The sequence below is a fragment of the Amblyomma maculatum genome, chromosome 1, assembly GCF_055883805.1.
Source record: "Amblyomma maculatum isolate TAMU_Amacu chromosome 1, ASM5588380v1, whole genome shotgun sequence".
In the NCBI taxonomy this organism is placed as follows: domain Eukaryota; kingdom Metazoa; phylum Arthropoda; class Arachnida; order Ixodida; family Ixodidae; genus Amblyomma; species Amblyomma maculatum.
In genome coordinates, this window is record NC_139344.1 from 393066716 (window position 1) to 393085118 (window position 18403).

Sequence of the window (18403 nt, forward strand, 5' to 3'; positions counted from 1 at the left end):
TCTAGTTGGAAAATTGGTCACGTTTGTACACTATCTTTTGTAAAGGTTTCTTCACTGCAGTCAGTAGGTTTTGTAGAAAAAGACAACTTTACAGTCAACCTGCGCTCCAGAGAGTGAGAGAGAGTAGAGAGAGAAAAATGTATTTAATGAAAGGAAAGTCGGAGAGGTTGGCAGGTGGTAAAGAGACCCCGGCCTGCTACTCACATTACTTTATGCGTTTTAGCAGTACTCCTTTGGGAACACCGTGACGCCTACACGTACTGCAAACTCGCATGGACGTTCTCTGAGAAATATTCTTTGACCTATCACTAAACTGGGCTTAAAGGTTAATGAAGGTGAGCCTGCACATCTAAAAGGCAAGACGCTTCCGCGAGCATGTTTCGTTTTTCAATCGGCGCCCTCAAGAATCAGTTTATAAAGCGAAATTTCGAAAAGGAAATCTATAAAACAGAATTAGTAGAAAACATGCACAGGCGTTTAAAGCAGCCGCTACAAAACAGAATATTTTCTGGGTGTACAAAGAGCGGCTTTGGTCACCCTAGCAGACAGCCACTGCTATTCGAGAACGGCGTCCTGTAAAGTGGGCTACGCCTAGAAATTTGCTGGTCTTTCGGACGCCTTTGTATTTCTGAGGTAGATTGACATTTATAGAGGAAGACAGAACCTTTTTTCACACAAATCCTTTATTGTTCGTGGCATATGCAAAACGAAGAATAGTGTCTAAGTAACGTTCAGAATTTTAAAATATTATTTAAATAATGAATCTTTCCCTAAATGAGTCTTCAATGAACTCCGTTGCTACAATCTGCCCTTATTGGGTTTCGTTTTTCACCAAACAGGGACCTAATAAAGTCCTCACTCGGAGCTTCATGATGTTTGTTTGTTTGCTTGATTCTTTGTTTGTTTGTTTTTTTGTTGTTTTGTAAGTTTGTTTGTTTGTTTTATAGTTGATACCACGCTAGGCACGAAGTCGATTAAACGTTTTCATACTCAACGAACTATGCGTTCCTCAAAATATGGTTTCCGCGAATTGCGCTGCTGAAATCAATATACTACCGAGGTGACAACAATTTATTTCGCTCTTTGATACTGCAGTACTTCGGTACGGCAGTACTTAACAAAAATGAATATATTATTAGCAGCTCACTGTTCTGGTATGAAAATTGGTCTCGTTTGTACACTATCTTCTGTAAAGGTTTCTTCACCGCAGTAAGTAATTTTTGCAGGAAAAGACAACTTTACAATCAAGCTGCGCTCATGCACTTTTTCGGAGTAGTTGCATAATTACTCACCTCCAACTATGTATAATAGTTCAGCTGCTCGAAACTATTTAAGGATGACGTGCATTAAGTCCAATTCAGCCCTTTTATTAAGCTTAGAGAGAGGAGGGAATCTAAAAAGAAAAGATGCACGTCATAAGCAAATTACGCCTAAAGGGAAAGCAGAAAAATGGATGAGTAGGCACGGTTGAAGAGGACGTTGAAGGAACGACACTCGCTTTCTATTCGGTACCGCCGTTCTGAAGCGGTGTGCATTCAGAAACCAGAGAGAGAGAGAGAGAGCTAGAGAGAAAGGATGTTTAAAAATTTCTCGTCTCAGTGGTGTGATGGAGTGGCAGTGATGTAAGGGCCAGACCGGCCGCAAAATTTAGGAAAGTGGAGCGCCACTTTCTTCGTCCGAAACCTCGATGGACGACGACACGTTTGCGGTGCCTTGTTACCTGAGTGGCAAGAGATGGGATCTCCCTCTTTCCCTAAAAGGTAGGTAGAAGAGCATTGGTACGGAAACCCGGTGGGCGAGGAAGTTCCTAAAGTCACCGGGGCACTTATCATCTCCTAAAGCGTCGTCTAAGAAAAGAGCGGTCCTTGGCAGGCTGTCCTGAAAACGCTGTGAAAAGGAAGCAAAGTGGAAAAGTAAGCGTGCCTTACGAGAGTGAAAATTTTCCTTTATGTTTCACTCAATCAGCCCCAGGAGTTTGCGTAGCATTGTGCAGCTGACATGGTAATTTTAGACACGTTCGGGAACAGGAACCTGTGAACATGAAAAACTTTACTGGAAGAAAAATTACAAGGAAAAGTTACTGTCTTGAAAATATGTTTAGTGGTTTCTTCATAATGTAGCTGCACGTAATAATAGTGTGACAGTAACGTTGCTAAGAAGCCAGGAAAGCGCTTAAGTTATATGGATGCCTAGTTATGGTTATGAGTGCCATAACCCAGGTAGTAGAAACTGTCGGGCCAATATTAAAGTGTATGCCATATATTGGCCATATATAGGGCCGGGCTTTGCCAACACTATTTATATTTGGTTTAAGATTTGCGTTGCCTGTGCCAGTAACTAAAGATGTGATCACCAGACAATTCATATGGAGTCACAAGGGGAGTCCAATCAGATTATTTCATGTTTTCTACGCAATCTCTAACGGTGTGAGCAACAGCCAATGTTACCCACTCGTACTGTCAACCATGTGGAATTAGCAATGCCAAATGTTTCATCGTTTAAATAGCAGCAATAGGCGAACAAATTGCAGACGTAATTGCAGCACTGTCTCGCCAAGTTAAAAAAAAAAGAAAAAAAAACGTTCTAATCATCGTTCGCGAGTCGTCTCTGCTCGGGGTCAAACTTCGCAAGCACGAAGTTGACTAAAGCCTATCTGCTTTAGTCAAAACGAAATAAGGAAAAGTTTCTCGTGTGCTCTCCTCCACGAGGTTAATGCACTGTGCCAAAGTGAGCTCTGATCTAGCTAGCTTGTGCACGGTTTTCAGTGAACATGCAGCAACGAGTTCCTAGAAAATAAGGATAGAGACACAAAAGGATTTGCGCTACGAGCTAGTATACACGAATAGTCACAAGCGCAATGACCTGACATATTTCGGTTATATTTTGAACGATGCTTGACACTTACGTATAACAAAAAACCTCTTCACATTCAGAGATTTTTTTTTTTTGTCAGCCTCATGTATCAGGTTTCCTTGCAAGGTATAAACTTTATTTGTATCTAAAAAACAACGCCAATAAAACAACAAATGGTCAAAAGCGTTTCATAACGAGAAGACGCTAACGAATGCGCTTATAGGAAAGAAAAAAAAACGAATGTGCTTATATGAAGAAAAATGAAGGAGGGGGGGGGGGGGGGGGGGGGGACATACACGACGACGAGAAATGCTCGGTAAACAACGTGACATGTATGAAAACGTCGGCTTGTTGAGGCAGTATTCCGAAAACAGGAGATGGGCTGCATGCAGTAGCGACTACGCAAATTAAGATACAGGCACTAGCACTTAGACAACTGTTATATATCACCTTTGTGAAGGCACGTGCCCTTACTTTGAACATACGAGGCACGTCACTATGTGCGTTTATTCTGGCTTCCTCGTGATAACTCCTTTATGCAGTTTTGTACGTCTTTACGTTTTTCAGTTTATTTCATCACATTTTCACAACAGTTTGACACATCTTTACGTTTTTAAGTTTATTTCATCAAATTTTCACTACAGAGCTACATGTTCTGTCGTAAGAAGGCAATGGCAGTAATTAACTAAAAAAATTAAATCTACCGCTGAGAACAGTGCCAGTTCATTTGCTCCCATTGCACTCTAATATGAATTATTGCAGTGTCCTCAGCCGGTCATTCAAAATTAATCGATGCGATGCCGTTCTACCTTGCATCAAGAACTTCCTTTGAAACAGGGACCGCTATTAGATTATTATTCCTTTGTTAAACTGTTGTTTATTCTCTATGCATTAAGCGATTGTATTTGTTGTTATATTTACTTTTTTTCGTTGCGACGGGCTGCGGCGGTCAGTGTTTGCTCCCGAGAGACTGTCCTATGCAATCTTATAATTGAGAAAACTGCCGATTCAAAGAATTTACCGTGTCTCCCATTTACACATAAATTCACCGAACAAGAATGTTAACACGTGCGGGAAGCGCAAGGAGGCCCGAGGGCAAAGATGGTGGACTAATTTGAAACTGCGCGCATTGCGAAAATGTTTGCTTTTACAGAAAAAAAAAAAAGAAAAAAAAAAGGACGCGCGCTCGGTGAGGCTTTTAAAAAAGCGAGCCGGAAAGTGAAAGGAAGGGCCAGATGAAGCAGGAAAAAAAAAATAATACGCAGCTGTTTTTGGCTGCCGCCGTGTTTAGAGAAGCCGCCGCCGAGCAGGTCCACAATTTGCGCTTACCGGTGATCTTTTCAGTCCGCTCGCTGCAGGCACCGTGCATTATGTATGCTTGACTCGGTCGTTCTCGCCCTATAGTGCCGTAATTTTCGTCGCACCTTTATTCGGCCAGCTAACTAAGTTTTCGCCACACGTTGTAAGAAGACCCGCATTAGCCTAATAATTTTTGCCACGTCGCTGCAATGGTCGGCGACTTTTGACGATAGAAAAAAACAATGTGACAGAGGGCAAAAGTGGACAATTTACGAAATGCAGTTTCGTAACTAAGGTTGAACTCTTGTCGTATTTTTTTTTTCGCCTCTGTTTTGTTTTAGGCAGTCATTTAGATTCAGAGTCAAGAAAGACCTTTTGTGACTTGTTGCATGAAAATGACGATTTATATTCCAAGCACATCTCTCTCTTTGCTTTCGTAAACAACTCACGAATTTAAAAGTTCTCGTGCTTCTTCTCGTGAAAAGATTCCCAAAGGCAATTGTACCACAAATTATATATTTCATAATGGCACTCATGTGCAGTACAGTGATGTATTAAGAAATCGTTATGGTGCTCTCATGCCATGTGTCGCATTGCTACGAGCCCCCCTAAGAGCTCCACAAAATGGAGGTTATGAATGGCATAGGAGTGTCCAGAAGTGTTAGCTTGGTATTTGGATTGGCTAGTGACCGACTGAAAACCAGGATCAAGTTCCGAGACCACAGCTTTTCGCGAACCAGAATCCTGTTTCAAGACCACAGCTTTTCGCGAGAAAGGCAGGCCATAAATTATTTACACATTTTCACGCGTGGGCAATAATGAAGACATAATACCAAACCTTCATTTAGGATATGAAGAATTAGCTTTCAAATAAATTGATTTTCAGCTCATTAACTATCTTAGTGACACAGATATGTTTTCGAAGCCAAATCAACGCTCTGGGCAGAACGCTGGCCAATCCCTGTGCAAAGTAAACACTTCCAAGCTTTCTTGTGGCGGAGGAGGAGGAGGAAAGAAATTTATTTAAATAAAAAAATGTAAACACTCCCAGGAGGACCTCTTAGTCAAGGAGCCCTCTGGCTGTTCCTTCTATAGCTTAGCCCGCTCGACCAACCGCAATTTATCTGCAGGCTGCGTGGCTAGAAGGGCAGATGGGATGGGATGAGATGGGATGGGATGGGATGGGATGGGATGGGATGGGATGGGATGGGATGGGATGGGATGGGATGGGGGCATTCCCATAAGTAATGCCGGATACTTCGCTGTTTAAGAAACTAGAGTAAATTGTGGCAAACCACGTAAATTGACGATTTGAGCCCAGCAAGCTTTCTCGCATGAGTGTCAAATGACTGGGATACGATAAGAGTAATGATATCCACTTCTGACACTCGCTTCAGACGAAGAGTCAGTCATAGCGACAATCACTGACTCAATTCACAATGAAACATTTGCAGTGAAAAGTTCGATTCATTTTCCAATTGGCTGAGAGGAAGCGTGGTTAAAGCCACGTGCGGAAGTGAGGCTGCCTTATCAAAAATACACTCCTCTGAAAAAATTTGGAATTCGATTAGAGCCCCATTTCTTGGAAAAGAAGCGTCGAAAAATGTGTGGAAGCCAATAACATCTGGATCCGGAACAACAAGTGTTCCACAAAACAAAAGAAAAAAAAAGAAAAGAAAACTGCACTAAAACTTCTTTCACACATCCACCCTCACCCCAACCCCACTTCTTCCGGAAAAAAGAAGCCTCCAATTCTCCGAAGATACTCCAAATTTAATTATGTTAGCAAAGCAAAACACGGATAAAGTTAATTACAGCTAAACGTCAATAAACAAGCAGAAACTTATGTCGCATTAGCTGAGGCAGGCAAATCGGGAACCATTGTGATGTCATATAATACTAAAGCCCCGTGGCGGTGGCGCAGTAGTTAGAGCGCCCAGCTGAGGTACCCCAGGACGCGGGATAGAACCTGTCCATGCCGCCTGCTTTTCAATGGAGGCGAAAGCAAGGCGTCCGTATGTTGTGCGATGTCAGTGCACGTTAAAGAATCCCAAGTGGTTTAAATTCCAGGAGCCCTCCAGTATGGCGTCTCTCATAGCCTTAGTTCGTTTGGGACGTTAACCAAACCAAACCATATTAAATATATTCGACCGACAAGCCTATACCTCACTGCTACGCTCCTAAGATAGCTCCAGTTTTGTTTTGTTTTTGTTTTTTTGCAGTGCAGATAGGTAACATGAGACATGCGGCCGAGCGAAGCGCACGTGATGCGTCAGGGCCAAACGTGCTGCAGGTAGGTCGCGTGGCATGGCGTCTGAAGAGAACATCCCGCCAAGGACATTTCAAGGCCAAGCGCGCTGCACAGATAAAAGGCTGCGGCTACAGTGTACGCTGACGCGGGCTGAGTACACAAACGGAAGACTGAATTATGGCGTGCAGAGAAAGCAGCGCTTCGAGCTCCCGAAACATTCTGCGCTGCATCGTCCCAGTGCAGCTGAAAGTTCCAGAAGTGTGCCTGTCTTCGTGCACAACGAACCACGCGCACGCGCTATCTCACGTGGGAGAACTTTAATGAAAGAAATGCGGTCGTGCAAAAAGTAATGCTCACGCGTTCCCATACGTAAACATACAGTCTTAAATATCTCTACCGAGTTCGTTTTAACAGGCGTCCATGTAGTGTGAGATGTCAATGCACGTTAAACCCAAGGGGGTCGAAATTACTCCGCAGTGATCCATGAGCTACGACATCAATTTGTCTCTTTCCACTTTCAGTTCCACGTTTCTCCCATAACATACGCCACGATTCGGGTGTCCACCCAGAAGTGCGACAGATATTGCGCCTTTGCTTTCCTATAGACCAATTTACAAAATTCAATACTCTGTGTGGCAAAACCATCAATATGCGATTGGCAGGGGGAAAATGATCAACTATGATCAACTCTACCATTTAATAAGACGAAGAAGCCATCTCCAATGCTATGCTTCTCTTCAGTGATTGTTGGTGGCTTTCATGTATACATGTATACATTCATTATCGCGGCTTTTTTTTTTTTTCACCCTTAATCTGAGCAGTACATCAGCATTTTCCAGAATGACTAATTTTGCGACCCGCCTTAAAAGCAGTCTCGTGTTTCTTGCCACTTGTCAGCCAACGCCGAGCGCTTACAAACCGGGCTGCTTATCCTAGGTCTTCTGAGAAGCGGTTCCGAGAAATCTTAATTACAGCCACAGCCCCAACCCTTTCCCTGCCACACAGCTGAATGAGACGGGGGAGCGAATTCTGCGGCACCTCTTCTCAACCGCATTCAAACACTTTGATCCCAACATCAATGGGCGTTCCTCGCACTGTGGAAAGATCTGCGGCATCTATCATGTGCTTTGGGCATGTGTCCAGAATCCTTACTATTCCCCATCCCCTACGCGAGAGGCATGGGAGATTGATCTGCTCAGCTGCCTCACACTGGAGACTCACAGGGTTCAGTGAGGGTGCAATACTGAGCCTGGTCGTGCAGTGTTCTAGACTACTGATGCCGAGCATGTAGCGGGGACTTCAGACTCCCAAACTCTTTTACAAACTAACTGTACCAACTCGCTCAACTCACTGCTTTACTGAAATCTTTTGAGAGCAAAGATTTCACTAACACCTACCATATCGAAATTGGACTTGCTTCATCTAAGGTAGAGGCAATTTCTTTGCCATGGGCAACCTTCCAGCTCCCTTTCGTAAGAAATCTGAGGAGACATGGCGTAATTCTGAACATTTCTTAAAAATGGCATGCGTATCAGTACGCTTTGACGATGTTACGTAAAAAATAAAAATAAAACAAGGATATTTCGTGACGAAACAAAGTATCTAGCACTGAAAGCTTTCCGAAAGGAAAGAGGAACACTTCATAAGCAAGGTTAAATATAAAGGATCTCAATTTTCTATTTGTTACAATTATTTGGACACAGCTGTTGTAAAGGAACTATCCTCAACTGAAAAGTTCCAAATGATCAATGCGATCGAGGAAGCAGAGTGCGCATTAATGTTGCCGCTTCCTTAGGACATAGTACGCGCTGCTGCTGACCGAACAAGTATCCTGTCAATTGCATTCAGACGTCGTATTTCAGTGCACTCTTCCCGATCCTACCCAGCCATCAAAGTGCGACACAACATACACCCCACTCCACTCGACACCTCCCACCCTATCTTCGCCTTCCACTCCAACTTTTCTTCTTGCTACCTCTCTCTTTTACAACTTGAGAGGGGAATAATGCGGACGCATCAAAAAAAAAAACCATGCGCCTCATAATAACTAGCAGTCTATTTGTATCACTGTAGTGCCGCTATTATTTTCCTCGTTTCCTTTCAGCACTAGGCGCTGTTTCTCTAAATATAGCCTACACAGAACAAATATCAGCTCAACAAGCCGAGTGTTGTTAGTGAAACAGATCTGTTTTGTGTTGCATCCAGAAAGAAAAGGTACTTAGAAGTGACATGTTATGCAGTGGGCAGGGAAAATGCAAGCACCTCTAAAGAAAACAGATCAAGGCAGTTTCTTGCAACTAAGCGCCAGTTTCCAAGGCTCACTGGGAGATTATAATGGCAGAAGTACGATTAGAGCCATACGTGAGCACTGCTGACAATCAGTGAGTGGCGTCAAAGTATATCAATCTGGAAGCCACGTGTTCTTTTTGTTGCGATGATTTGCTTTTTCAGCTAGAGAATTAGTGATAAAGCGTAAGCGCAAGTTGCCGTATGGCTTTCTTCTTTTTGCAGTGTGGGAAGCGCTGTTGCTAATAGGAGAGACGAGTAGCAAAATGAAAACTAACCACTGCGATATTTTTGCTAGGCTAGGATGGTGCCAGTGTCAAAAAATCACAAATTTGCTGCAGGGCAAGGATGCATTTTCTAAGGCGCATCTAAACTTCCCGCAGGTCCAGCTGGTGACAGAACCAGTTCAGTAAGAGCTCCGTGAAAGAAAGTCGCTAAAGTAAAAGTAAAGATATCCCTGCAGCTTACAGGTACAGGAACATACGTCAGCACGCTTGTTTATTTCTTTAATTACGCGCCATCGCCGAGCATGCTTGACTGTCACGCGCACAGTGCCGACGCCAAGTGACCAAAATACAATACAGGATGGCTTGAGAAGAGGCAGGCATCCAAACCCTTTCTCAACTCGTGTAGAGCTTCAGAAGAGTGTTTAAGCACGCGACACAAGGAAGAAGACGCCACTTGGGCAAGCGTAAATGGCTCTCAAAACAACGCATCGTGGGATTAAAGCCAGCTTCCTCGAATGACGCGAAGATAAAGAGTACCAAACGGGAGTTCGAGCAAACAAGTCAAGCGGCCCCGGGCTCGAGATTAAAACGAGAGACGCGACAAAACTGCTTCCTACACCCTCCGCCCCCATCACAAACCTCCCTGTCAAGTGCCCCGTCAAGCGACGGCTCTCGCGCTAGGCGTTTTCTTTCGCTACCGCATATTTTTAAACTTAATTAGGCGGTTCTTGTGCCCCATCCAGGAAGGCCAGTGGCAACACCTCAGCTGTTTTCACGGCGAGGACGCGCAACGCCGTAGTAGCTCGCACTAGCGGGCAACCTTTCTCGGTGACGGAAATGACCAGGAGTAGAGCGGACGGTGTCAAGAAGTCAGTGATGGTCTAGAACGCCGAGAATTAAGCTTATATATTGCCGCGAAACCTGCAAAACAGTATTTGTTGTTTTTTAACAGCCGCCGGCATACAGGCTTATCACTCTGATTCTGGACCGCGTATCAGTTCTGTAATCTTTGTTTGTTACTGCTCGATGTCGCGAGTCACACCTTTATCAGTTTTGTCGTAGCGCAAGACGCACCGAGATCTGTCTGGAAGGTTCCGGCCACTCGGGTGTCTTTCCACAATGTTCCAGCCCGTGCTGGTAGCAGTTTTCGACGTTATCTAGATTGTTCTGTGCAGCCTTTAAATTGAGCGTTGCCGAGTGTGACGGGCATTCTTTGTTCGACGATCGACGAGCACGTTTGTTTCTATCGCCGCCGCCGAGTTGCTTAGTTCTTTTGCGGGCGCAAGTCAGCCCAAATAAAGAGTTTCTTTAGTGCAATCATCGACCCTTCATTTGTGTCGTCGCCCTCGTCACAACTACGTGACAATATCCAACGGCCGGCAAAAAAGGGCAGGGAAAATGAAAGCCGGGGGGGGGGGGGGGGGGGGGGGGGGTTAAATGGCGCCTAATTGAAAAACAGAGCCAGCGTCATGTCCCGTTTGGTCTTCCGCTGCTACGTGTATCCAGACTAAGTCGGCCGCGTGTTCTCTTCTGGACCACCTATAGAAGCCCTCTGAGACCCTTGCACTGTACTTTCATTCCTCGCTTTCAATCACTGCGTATATCCAAGAGCGACGCACTAGTAGCTTTTCCTTCCAAGGCTCCCCAAATATAAAACTGCAAACTGGTCAAGCTGAGCGTCACCCTGCTCTTTTCGCCCGCAAGGGTCGTTCCTTCTTGCAACGCAGTAAAACCTTCGGGAGCAAGAAATAGGCCGCCGCATGCAATTTTGACCCATCTAGTTAATATGCTAACTATTAAGCGGGAGTTCACGTTTTCGACGTTCTCGCTTACAACAGCCGCCATCAATATAATAACGAACAATGGTAGTCAGGTCAAGATGTATTTTTGCTATATAGTCGGAAGATTTATTATAGAGGATGCAAATCTGGCAACGGGGATTAGTTCGGATCACGTGCTTTTGTCCGATACCGCGATGACGACTGACGACAGCCATTTTTGCAACGATTCAAATATCAAGGCGCTCGAAAGTACAAAAAAAAAAAAGCATTTTAAACACAATTTGAACGCTTATAGAGCAGTGATTCGTTGAAATCGCGCTTTTTTTTTTTTCTGCTTAACTACTACTATTATTGCAGTAGCATAATGGCGTTGAATAGAGCCGGCCACCGGCTGTTGTAATGAACCGACGTTTTCGGCGTTTAAAAGGGTTGACTTCAGCACACCACGGAGATTGCGGAGCAATAAGTTGGAGCTTGCGCACACGCCTTTCCAAACATTACTGTGAGCAAGGTCGGGAAAGAAAGGGGGCACTGCACGGGTGGCCCTTCATTCTAATCACGGCCACCGAGGTTTGCAGAACGAGCGTCGGGTCACCATCAAACTCATTTTGTATGGCGGTACACGCAATTGAGTGTGAGATCGGTTGTTGGCCCTCGTGCGATGGACCAGTCCGTTCTTGATTGCATGGCTGATCACTTTTGTCATCGTCCATCTCTTGCCGGGTGGCACCGAATTTGAAAACATCGTTTTATTTTTAGTCCAGTTGATCTGAATTTATCAACCTGCGAAATCAATATCCAAAGTGTCGGAGAGATACTGGGATTAACTTTTTTCTAATATTTCAAGGAATTTTTAGCGTGTAGTGGACAAGGAGGATAATGTTCTAAAAAAAAAACGAAAAGAGTGCTCAGATCACACGCGTCCTCAAGGTACTTCCACTTGGCTCTTTAGGAGGGGCATGTAATATTTTTATTTTTTAGTCAATGAAACGATACCGCGCGCACTTGGTTGTACATTTAGGTCAACAGAAACGTGACTGCCCTCTTCTGAGGTCTCACATAGCATATATACCGGGTGTGCCAGCTAAATGGAACCAAGGTTTTAAAAATTTTATGCGCCCTTTTTCATTGTAGCTAATTAAAAGCTGTTGACAGTCGCCGATCCTAGATTCAGTATTTTGTTTTTTTGTTTGACAGATATTAATATTTACGAAATAATAATTGTCTAGGTTTATATTTATTGGTTCCAGGAATAAAGTGTTAATCCGAAAGATGTAGATGGTCCCAAGAAACGACTACCAAAGTTGTTTCCATGAATTTACCATTTACTTAGCCTTATTCATTGGCCATCAAAAAAATCTGTTATGTAACTAGCTGTTAGTTTAAATCATCAGCCCAGGGCACAGACAAAGCTTCATCGGAAAGAACACTCTAAATTAAAGCGGATATCTGAGACGCATTTTGGGGCATTAAAAAGGCACTACTGTCACGTGGGAGCTTTCTTTATTTCACTAATTATTCTTTGCGAACAGTAAACAAAATGCCTTGTGCACGCTAGATTGATGAAGGCAGCGCAGCTGGCCGTTTTTCAAGGGGAGCCACAAATTTTAGATCTACAATTTGTTCCCAAGAAAATAAATAAAAACGAAGCTAATTAGCCCTTACTGATTATTCAATTTTGGCGAACCAAAAATAAATACTGAAGACAGGGATCGGCGACTCTCAACAGTACTCAGACGGCTTTAATGGGCTACGGAGCAGCGTCTTTATCGACTACATTTATCTTGGACACCTTGTATATATAATTCTGATATGTCGTCTCTTTTTACTTGGCATGCCTCGTAATTAATTTTGATTGAAGTAACTTTCTCAAAAACTAACCAGCATGCCTCGTACGACACCTCCTTACAATCTTCTGGTCATTCTTGCTTCCTAACTTCAATAAATTAAAGTGGTCACGCACAACCGTAGTGAAGTCAGTTTGAGCCTTTCCTTGAATAAATTTCAACAAAAGCTTGGTCACTTTTCAAGAAACTTCAGCGTTCCTTATATCCGTCTATAAAAAAATTCACAAAAATAAATTTACGGATATCTTTTTCTCTTTTGGCGGGGTCTTCGTAATAGTTCAAGGTATATGGATGGCAAAATGTCTACAAGAGAGCAGCAGCAACCCTATGCCATATACATCATGGAAAAACCGGCCGGCCGTGACAGTCTCCAGAACCAAGCCAATATACGCAGCGGTCGTAAAAGTAGGACATCATTCGCGTAGGGTTTTCTCTCCCGATCCTTTTTCACGGACAGCCTCCAAGCCAAACGCGCACAGAGCATACTGCACAGGTTATAACGAACAAGAGGACTTCACAACCCAGGCCGCGCTCTTCGCGACGGGTGGTATACCTTGCGTGACAATGCCGCTGTGACGACAGCAAGTATAAAAAATGAAGAAACACAATGGGGAATTAGGGAACGGACTCGCGAGCTGTACTATGCGAGAAGCAAAAGGAAAACTATGAGACAACAGGACAGTAGGTAGCTGGTTTCCTGCCCCCAGCCCTTCATGTACCTGGCTCCCCCGAGGGCTGTAGAGGCGATATCCGTCAGCTCCGCGTTATCCGGCTGACCGGCACCGCCACTGTCGTCCTCGGAATAGCGTACTGGCGTCTTCCCGCGTTTGTTCCGCTGTCGGCACCGCGTCCGTCCGGCTAGGGTGAGCTGGACGCGCCTCTTGCCCCCGGGTCTTCTCGGTATAATGACGTCTCTCTCTCTCTCCATATTATTCTTTTCACCCCATATCCCCCTCTCCTTCCATACACACATAAGGGCGCTCTACTCCCCCTTTCCCGAATGACGCCAGAAGCACTGGCCTAGCTCCGTCTCTCTCGGCCATCCCTTTCTTGTTCCTTATTCTCCGAGGGGCCATTTTGACCCATCGCTCCCTTTAGTGCTGCCAGTGTCAATTTCAATTTCGTCCGGTCAGAGTTTCCTCAGTTTGGAGAACTGTTTTCGTTCTCAGAGATTCACGTGCTGAACATTTCTAGACAATAAAGAGCAATCTCGTTTATCTTTTTAGTTTCGTTTCAGTGCTACAGTGTTCGTGTGTCAGCGGAATCTCTTTTACCGTGGAGAACAGCAATACGATAGACTAAAGTTTGCTTTGACATGCGCCAAACCACTGCCTGGTTTTTTTTACCCCAGTGTCGGAACGGGCACGCTCTGGTGACGACGGGGCCACGCGCGACATTTTGGCCGGAGCTGAAATGAGGGAAGCGAGTTGCTTTATATCTACCAGCTGTCACAAGGCTTTTGCAATAACTAATCCCAGAACTGTCTTTTCAGCCGCCCGTTAGCCCGGCAAAGTTTGGAACGTCAGCAATATTTTGCGGGCGGCTGGAAAATAATAGAGTTTCTTGTGCACAAGCTACTTTAGAAGTTCACACATGTGATAAAAGAGTATCTTGGAATGTTTTGTTTCACATCGAATCAAGTTACATTGAGCGACATCAATCAAACCCAAACTCCAAGTTAGAGAGATGGGTTCAGTCTTAGCAGCTAATGGAATCATCGTAGCCGTTTCGTGTGGAGTCTGCTGGGACGTTTTTTTTTTTTTTTTTTCTGACTCTCGTTTCTAGCTGTCAGTAAGGGATCGCAGGGATTGCATAACAAGCAATTTTAGCTTCCCGGAATTCATCGCAATAGTTCTGCAGTGCACCTTAACACTGCCGCTGACGTTTAGTTGGGCCGTGGAAAAATCGTGACCCCAATCTGAAATTGTGACAGGAGCTCGTCAAAGTAAGAACTTTGTTCGTTTTAACTCTACAGCTTTAATGTCAAGTTCAGAGGGAAAACGGGCACTTGACGGCGTTATGACAGCAAAATCCGGACTGCATAGGCTTGGGACGTAGCCACGACGTTGTACATTAGGACGTCGCCTAAAGTACATTAGTGACCAATAGGTGCTATAGCACATCTGACGCGACCGCTATTAGTTAAATTAAAATGTAGAAAGTAATGGCAACAAACAAGCAGATCACTGATAAAGGTCACGCCAGCGGTACCCCTACTGCTGTCAAAAGTCAAGAAAAAATTTCAACAGGTAGAGTTTTTTCTGCGTCTGAGTTATATGAGTAGTGAGTGATCCATGTATTTTTGGGGCCAATGTTTGCCTTGGAGACGTTTTTTTTTTTTTTTTCTAAGGTCTATTTCCTCATGGACTATTTTCTTCTGGGGCCATGTTTTCCGAGGCCGTGTTTTCCGAGGACATTTTTTTCAGGGGACGTCTTTACATACATACGCGGAATACACGCCAACCATCGTGTCCAAAAAACATACAAGAAGCCACAGCTGTAAGAGATTCACCGTTTTCACATTAGCCTGCCAGGTGGTCTTCATTCCACCGGGTGGTGCAATCAGTCTCTCTCCTACTACCGCACCGAAAGAAAAAAGAAAAAAAAAAAGAAATGTTTCCCGTAAAACCACACCTCATAAACTTTTGTCGAAAACTTGAACACAATTTCGTTAAGCTGAGCGCCTTTCCCCATCTCTCATCGTCCTCTCCTCTCTCCGTGTTCATGTATCTGATAATACCAAGTTGGTCTAATGTATTGCAGAGTTCTCCACTACGGCACCTGTTTCTGTCTTTTCCTTCTACTCCCATCTTCATCAAAGCCCTCACGCGCTCTTGAAATTTCCGAGGAAAAGTGAGAAAATTACTGACTATTCTTTCTTAATCAAAGCCAATTTTCAGCATGGGAAAACGTTGGTATGAGGAGAGCTTCGCGGGTAAAGGGCTCGTCTGACGTTTGTGCAAACAGAGGCGTTTATCCCTTCATTGACATGCAGGGCGCTGTTTGGAATCAGAAACGCAAAATACAGCTTTTTCCTTCGGCCATGCTTCTTTTTCAACCGTCAAAAGATCTTGAATGTTCGTATTGTCGAAAAGAAAACCACATATTAGTAGAAATTTGCAATACTGCCAAATGAAAAAAGAAAACGACACCGCAACTGGAAGCCCCAAAAGCTACTAAAAACCGCCTAATTTTGTATTTGAATTAAAAAGCAGACTTACGCATTTTATTCTGATATTTGGTCTGTAAGAAATATAATAAATATTTGATGAGGCAATTTTTTTTTGTTATTTGGTCTTAACAACATAACAACTGTTATTAGTATATTACAGGGCGCTGTTTTCTCTCGTGACTAGAAAGTTTAACTACGAATACCTTTTTTTCCTCAGTAACATCCTGCCTATATTTTGCAGATTTAAATAAAGCTCACAAGGAACTTCTTTCCTAACTATAAACTGTTGAATTTAGGCCATTTTAGTAGCAAAAACAAAATGTCGTCTGATTCGCCTTGGTTTGCCAAAACACTCTGCGGGAAATTTTCAGCTCGAACTACTAATTCTAGGGGGAATTCTAGCAACGCTGCAAACATACGTACACCCGTCTTTCGTAGTGATTTTTCTAATTACATTTTTATTACTCTGCCGGTTCGAAAAATTAGAATGAGATTCTTCATCTCTATTCCCGTTACTTTCACTCCTTACATTAATACTATTTAGTAGACTGAACATGCATGCTTCCTCTACGTTCTACCGGAGTAGAATTAGCATGAAGAGAGCTAACTCGCGCAGCTTGAATGGAGGTTTCTTTTTTTTTTTTTTTTTTTGTCGGAAGCGTCCCTGTACTCGTACATTTCATCTCAGAATGCGACTAGACTACTAGGGTTGTTCTTGCTGACGAATGAGGGCTTCTTCGAGTGCAGCTGAATGACATCGATTATTCCTCGTGGCATTCAGGAATCAGATAAGGGGCACCTACAACTTTAACTACACAAAGAACGCTAAACTGCATTTGGAACTTCCCCTAATCAAAACTCTGGATCCTGCAACCACTGTTTTCTAAGCTTCTGACGAGACTTGGCAGGTACCTGTCCGGCAGGTACCTGTCCTCATTCCCGGCAAAAACAGACTGCGTTAAAAATTCCGCATAAATCATTCAGGACGTGTAAGGCGTGCATCGGTATTCTCCACCTTTGACATCTCAGGATGCCATGCGCTCACAGTGGCGTCTACTTATAGAATAAACATAATTTTAAAGACTTTATATACAGTACTCTAAACAAAGTATGTAGTACCGCCAAAACCCGCCAGAAAGAAAACTCCTATAAGGCGTAAAAACTGCCCAATATTCAGCCTCCCAAAATGCAACTTTTTTGTCCGCTAAACAGTGTAAGAACTTACTAGATTTAGCGGGAAAAGCGCCAGCTCGTGAAACTGCATCGAGATTTATCCCATCACTTAAGGCAGAACAAAAACATGCAGTATATGATAGAGGGCTTCTGGGATATGTATGAGCAGAAAGATTAACCAGAACCAGAATAGATCTTCGATACGGTTCAGGGAAGATTATGCGTATTTAAAATTATTCACGGCGTTTATCTCTTTCGTTCTTTGAATCGCGAATGGCTTTCCTGCCATGCGTTTTATCGATTTCCATTAAGCTCTCCCGAAGGAGCAGTGAGATTTTCTTCTTCTGAACTCTGTGAAAGAGCTTTAATCGATGTCTAGATTAAAAAGAACCTCGGTTCGCGCTGTCCAAAATAGTGACTGGCTGATATGAACACAAGAAAATTGCAGCCCCACTTGAGGGAATAGCTTCAGGCGTCTCGTGTTGGACGAGTCGCGGGAGCGTTTTCAGCCCAAATCACCAGTCTGACGCAGACATCCCTCCCTGTCTTTGCGATGAACTGCGGTACCCTCAATGGTCCCTCACATATATGCTATACTCGTCGGTGGAATATGCAATCACGGCGAACAGAGATAAAACGCGCATTACTGAGAATTGCTCTTCGAAAATATTTTCAGTGGCTGTCGCTGCGCGAGCCAGCTTTAGCTGGTGTCCTAGGCCGTGCACCTAATATCCGCCGAGATTTTTGTTTATTATCATGATAGGGCATCTGCTGCCGCCTCCGCGTAGCGTACAGTGAGGAGCACTTTTCGGCAGCTATCAGTAGACGATCGTCAGTTCTGGGAAAGTTTTCCAGCTTACATGCCTGTAGGTGTTTACCATTGACTCCATATATTGCTTGAAGTTGTGCAACGTTTCCGGTTTGCTGCTCTAGGCGCCGGTCCGTGAATCGATTGTAGAGCGTGAAACAGAATTGGCTGCTTTTTTTTTTTTTTTCTTGTTCAGCAGCTTCATCTGTTCATGTTTGCCTTATAACACGTTCATTCGTTCCAATTCTTTTTTTTTTCAGTGTTTGTTTTGCTCGCAGATGCACGATGGAGTGCATTCAAGCTCAGTCCCAGCACCCTAAAAGGCGTTAGGTTGAACTGAAAGGAGGGAAACAAAGCAAAAAAAAAAAAAAAAAAGTCCCTGTCCTGAACTTCGCAGTTTGCTTTCGAGCCATCTCTTTCTACTTCGTCTGATTCTCTCTCTTCATTCTTTGACGCGATAGATGGTCGTTCCACTACAACGTGAAATGCTGGAGAGTGTGCATAAAATATCGCGACAAGATATCAAGAGGAGGTGGAGTAAGGAGTCGTCATACCCTGCACTCTATTGGCTGCACGGTGCATTCGCCTGGCCAATATTACGTCAGTTATAGGGCTGCCGATTGCGTTTCCAAGGAAACGTCGAAAATAGGAGGAGACCCTTTTTCATGGCGCCAAGCAAGGAAACGTTCTTTGCGCCCAAATGTAT